Source organism: Pangasianodon hypophthalmus, chromosome 12 (genome assembly GCF_027358585.1).
Source record: "Pangasianodon hypophthalmus isolate fPanHyp1 chromosome 12, fPanHyp1.pri, whole genome shotgun sequence".
In the NCBI taxonomy this organism is placed as follows: Eukaryota; Metazoa; Chordata; class Actinopteri; order Siluriformes; family Pangasiidae; genus Pangasianodon; species Pangasianodon hypophthalmus.
In genome coordinates, this window is record NC_069721.1 from 5,845,253 (window position 1) to 5,851,459 (window position 6,207).

General features: G+C 36.9%; 1 long non-coding RNA gene across 1 annotated transcript; it reads right to left on the reverse strand.

The window, feature by feature from the left end:
* Positions 1 to 897: 897 nt before the first annotated feature.
* Positions 898 to 3,449, reverse strand: LOC113527731 (uncharacterized). The gene is made up of 3 exons (XR_003402884.3): positions 3,290 to 3,449; positions 1,404 to 1,515; positions 898 to 1,189 (listed from the first exon to the last, which is right to left on the reverse strand). It is a non-coding gene; the product is annotated as an uncharacterized LOC113527731 (long non-coding RNA).
* Between the last annotated feature and the right edge of the window lie 2,758 nt (positions 3,450 to 6,207).

Consider the following 6,207-nt stretch of genomic DNA (forward strand, 5'->3'; position numbering starts at 1 on the left):
GTCTACAGGTTGTCTGTGATTGGTCGAAATCTCACTGTTTTCAAAGAATTATGCAGTTAGTCAGTGTCAACTGGTAATGATCTCCTATTATGCGCAGGAAAGCTCATCTGCTTTATATGTGTTTGGCTCCCCAAATAAGGGCCCTATATATCATAGAAACTGTTTGCCAGTGCACATATTGAATAATACAATTAAAAAACCCACCTAATTAGATTTGATTGTGTAGATAATGTAGATATAGGCAAAATGTGGAATGAAAATGAATGATGGAATTTTCTTTGTTTTAATTCAGTTTTAATTTTGTTTTTGGCTGAAAACGTGGCTAAGTGAGCAGTTCTGACAGGTTGTCACACTCGCTGTGTGAATTGAACGCCTAAAATAACAGCTGCATTTCTGTTGTTGAGACTTTATTGACTGGTATTTCAGAATGTACATACTTGTCCATCATGTCATCATCCACTTGTATTTTATTTGGTGGGTCTTTTATCTAAAGTGACTTACAAATGAGACAGAATTGGTTCATGGTTAAGGCTCTTGTACAAGAAGCCGACAGTGCTTATCTAGCTGTTCTAAGATTAGAAGTCCCAGCTTTCAAGGCACCAGTACATGGATCATTCTCAACATTCTTCGCTTTTATTTATTTTTTTGTTGTCGTTTCCCCTTTTCCTTTCTTTTATTCCATCCTTCCTTGGCGTTTATATGAATTACCATTCGTAACAAGCACAACTGTTCTTTTATACAGCTTTTATCATACGAGTTGTTGATTCAAGGTTACCATGCTTGTATCAAGGAAGGTGAACATACCTGTAGATGTGCAAATGAACACTGCAAAATACAGCTGTTATGATCATTGCTTGTCTATAAAACTATAATAAAATCCAATGAAAAGGCAACCACAATAATTAAAGTATATTTTATTCCAAAATCATTTATATGAACTGCATTTTTCTTAGATAAAGAAATACTTGTTCTGACATATTGGATCTAAATCCCGTGGGCTCTTGCTGCTACATTTGCATAGGACATTGACAATAATTTCAGAGCCATCATTGAGGCATCTCTGATCCAGACAAAGCAAATCCAAGAATCTGGCAGCACCAACACCCCTGGCCAGTCTTTCTAATGGTCCAGTCCAACGCAAAATGCAGTAGGGAATGCAGGGATACTGAAGGACCCGAAGAAAGAGGACCTGTGTGATATAACAGTTTTTAGATTAGATTAGATTAGTTTAGATTCAACTTTATTGTCATTACACATGTATAAATACAGAGAAATGTATAAATACATTTTGAGCACTTAGCACCATCATAAATTACACTGAACATACTATGCACCAATTATTACCATCTGTGGTAACAAATATGCTCTGATGATCTCAATAATTAAAAAACTAGTGACTGAACCTTTGGTATGAACCTGAAGTTTTCTTCTCATGAAGCTTCCACGGCACTTTTCACACAGGCCTCGAAAGCTTCCATCAGCTCCTTACAGGCCTCTGCGCCCTTCCCTTGGACACTACATAACAGATAACACACAATTTGTACAGAGTTTACTGAAATGCAGCTATCCCATAACAGAATGCAGTCCTGCTACTGAGCATCTTAATACAAAATTAAAAAGTGAAAGTGTTTCTATTAACTCAAGCAAAGACAACTGGAGATCAATGACCTCAGGCTCTGGTACTGGTCTGGGTTCAGGGTTCAGGGTTCAGTGAAGATAGCTGTTAGGTCACCATTAGCACTTTTAGTGCACATACAGTACACTTAACCCAGATTAGCTAAAATGCCAATGTAATGCAACACATCTGGCAGGTCATTCACATTTTTACATTTTGTCATTTTATTAGAAGTGACTGATGCAGAATACGATCTTGAGCAATGAAGGGTGAGCTACTACTGTCCTATCACGAGTCTCATCACCGTTTGTACCCTGTTTGTAAATGGGATTCACTTAATAAATCATATGTGACAAACATACGTTTTCAGTATTTCAGGAAGTTATATGAGTTGTACAAAGCCACTAAATTCCTGTGGGAGGGAGACAGGTCACTCCTGTAACATAACCTCCAGTGATATAAGCTAGGACACAAGTCCTGCCCTTTAGCATGTCCTACGTGTTCAGAATGGCTATATTTAAATTGCAGATATACATTACTTAGAGTCGCTGCTAAATACAGCACCGTGCAGAGACAGCACACTATTTAGAAAGCCAGAACATCTGAGCTCAGCACATAGCACTGAAGTAATTTGCTACATTGTTAATACCACTGTATTTTCTATTAAGTGTGTAAGGGAGAGAAAAATCCCACATTTCCCACATATAATCTCTCATTAGAGACATTTTTGCCTTTTTTTTTAGATGGTCTGGGAGAAATGCTGAGTTAGAAACAATTTTAAAAGCCATTATATATCAATTGTAACCAATTGTAATCTATTTAGGACTCCTGTACCGTACCTTGCTGCGCAATAAGCTCTTACACTATTCAGTACAAATATCATGGATATAAACTGCTGACAAAAGGTGAAGCACTGAGGTTAATGTGTTTCATTATGGCTCACAGCATGATGCTGGAGTCATAAAAAAAGCAACATGAACACAGTAGCTTCCCAGTAACTCAACATCTCTAAAGCTGAGCTTTTTAATCTACAGATGAATGTTCTGTTTGTATTACAGTGTGGATTTATATGAAGAGTTAATGCTTTAAGATGTAGTTGCAATAGCAGTATGGCTGTACATTGTGTTCTCTCAAGCAGTTTTCATGGCCTGACCTTTAACCTCAGTCCAGACAAAGGGCAAATTGTAGACATGGCTAACATTATGCTATATAAGGATAATTACGACTGTAGAAACAAAGCAAAATACGACAAATCTTTAATATACCCTTGAAGACGTAAACATGTACATAAAACATAGCGGCAGGATATAGATAATTTTCCGCCGGCATCATCAATTCCATATGTACCAGATGCCCTTCAGGGGGCTACTCTAACACACATACCTAGTTAATATTCAACCCTTGCATTGCATTGCACAAATGAATTTGTGTCAGATAGTGCACAACTGATATGGCAATGTGTGTCAACTGATACGGTGCTGTGGAATACAGGAAGTCTAGAACTGAAGCATAATACAGCACAAAGCTCCCAGTATGCATTTATAATGCTTTTCCTTAACTGAATAATGCATCTGGGTAAATAACAACTAATAAAAGCATAGATACAATATAACCTGCTATAGGCAGAAACCTCATTGAATTTGTATTGTTAATCCATATCAAAATTGGTCTCACCATTTATCCACCTCCTCTTTGAGGACTTGGCACTGAGCAGGAACGTCTGCAGACTCAGGCATCTCTGGGTTCTATCTGTTTGTAAGAGAGAGAGAGAGAGAGAAAGAGTGCAGGAGACTTGGTGAGCTAGGAAAAGTTCTTCACACAAAAAAAACACGTGAGAGGATGCATATTTATACAGGCAGTCCGTGGAGTGGGAGGAGAAAAAGGAGGTGGGGGTGAGAGGGAGAGATAGTAAATGAAGGGGGCAGCAATGTGACTGAACTGGCAGGGAGTTGTGTGTGAGCTGATCACGTTTGTCATTTGGAAAAATGAGCCTGTTACAGAACAACTGCATGGTGTCAAGCAGCGGTTGCAAATAGAGCCAGCTGAGTCTGTGTCTGAGCTGGAAGAAATGCCTCACGACAGCCATTGTACAGAATGTGCCAGATACTTCCATGATTATTCCCAGGAGAACACACAGGCCTAACGTCAACCTAATATAATTTATAATCTAAACTAAAAAAAAATATCTGAGCTACCAGATTGAGTCTGTCTTTATATATTTGGTGAAAACGATAAGCTGCTGGTTCCAGAAAAGTTGAAACATTTACTGTATAAATCGAGGGTTTGCAAATAATTTTGTAATGAGGGACCCATTTAATTGTAAAAATCTGTGGAACAGATTTTTACGAACATAATCTAACACTTCAAGTAGTAATTATTTAATTGCACAGTTATTTAAATGCACTGAAAAAAGCGAATTATTAGAATTATTAACGTAGTTCTGTACTACATTAATTCATGTAAATATGTGGCTAAAACCTAAAGTGTATATTTGACTTCAACTAGAAAAAACTAGTAAAACTAGAAAAAAAGAAGTAATGTTTACTTGAACTGTTTGCATACTACAGTGTGGATGTGGTTTTTGAACTCAATTTGCATATGCATTTATAGAACTGATTTAATTTTGAGCATTATGGACAGACTGTTTTCAATATTTCCTGTTTTATGTTGGCTTTAAGCTCTAAGGAGCTCAAGATCAGGAAGTTTTGAAAGTTTTGAAAGATCAAGTGTTTCGTTAAGTTTTCTTAGTTCACCCTCTTTGTGTTTTTCAGTTAGGAATATGGTTTGTGTGTGTGTGTGTGTGTGTGTGTGTGTGTGTGAGTCATAGTGGGTTCTGTCACTTCAGTCTTTATGAAGGCTGATATAAATGTAGTGGAGTGCTACTTCATTTAAGGTGTTAGTGGCATTTAAATAATAATGATAATAATAATAAGGTTTAGATCATGTGTATTTTTTTACAGTGTTGAGATTTATGTAGTTTATGTAAGCTCACTTAGGTGAAATAAATAAGTAGAATTTACTTAAGAAAACTGCTAGGTAAATTTTCTTACATATTTTTTATAAGAATAATCCTTGGAACCATGTAAAACATACTTAAAATATGCTTAGTTAAATTTACTAAGACTTTATATGTGGAAATTTTTACCATGCCATTTATTAATTTAAAATAAATCTCACTCCAATATTTTTTCAGTGTATGATCAATACTATCTATTGGAGCTCTAGAGCTTTTTATACCTAAAAGTTCCACTGACTTGTATAAGTTTTGATAATCATAAATCTGATCTATTACAATAATAATCTATGATTATGTATATGTGATAGGATTGTTTTTTTTCCTTCATGACTGCCTATATGTACTCTTTTTGTAATAATTTATTTCCCCCAGAAAGTCTACATAATGGCTGTAGTTTATAAATACTTGAGGATTTTTGCACCTGGACTAATCTGATGATCTACAGTCAACTACAGAATTATTGGCATCCCTAATAAAGATGAGCAAACATCAATATATCTAGATTTATATTTACAGCATTTGGCCCTTATCCAGAATGATACATTATGAAAATACTGAAGCCAACAACGCCAAGCAGATAGTAGCCTAGACTGAAAGTCAGACTAATAACAAATGCAAAAAGTGATATACTATATTCAGCTTAAACATATGCAAGTGCAGTACAGTTTCAGCTGAACACATTTTTTTTCCAATATGGTTTTCTTAAATAGTGCATTTTGTTTTGCAAAACACTGAAATTAGAAGCACTGATTGTCTTCTTGTAATGACTAACAAAGTTGGAGGTACTTGTAGAGGACCACTTGAAGAATTTTAATTTCCTTTATACTCTTAGGATTGTGTGTGTGTGTGTGTGTGACACTGATTTAATACCCACAGCCATTTCTGTGCTGATCTGGATGTATGTTTAGGCTCAACATCTTAAAGGATCCATCTATAGATGAGTCTTAACCTTAAAATATTCTGGTGCTTAGTGAAATTCACGATGCTGTCCATTTGTACCACAGCAGCAGCAAAACAGTCCTGAAATCATTAGGGATTTTTCCATATATATTGCCCCGAGTTCATGGCCAAAGTGTTTCTGGTTTTTCTCTGTTTCTGTCTGAACATCGTTAGGATGAACTGGAACACCGACTGCATCCCAGACCTCCATTTCAGTGCCTGACCTCACTAATGCTCTTGTAGCTGAATGATCACAAATCCACACAACTACACTCCAAAATCTAGTGGAAAGCCTTCCCAGAAGAGTGGAGCCTATTATAATAAAAAAAAAAGAAAAGAAAGAAGGGACTAAATCTGGAATGGGATGCTCAACATGCTCAGCATGCACATATGGGTGTGATGGGATGGTGTCCACATACTTTTGGACACACAGTGTACGTCAGCACAGCAGGCCCACACAGCCTGTGGTGTAGGAGCTCACTATTGAGTAGGGTAGAGTGCGGTTTGGAATGTGGCCAGTTTCACAACGCGTATTTCCGGTTTCAAAAAAAAAAAAAAAAAAAGGTGCACGCGCGCGCCCTCTGGCGGCCCACATGTGTATGTGTGTTTGTGTGTGTGCGCGCGCGCGCTTGTAATG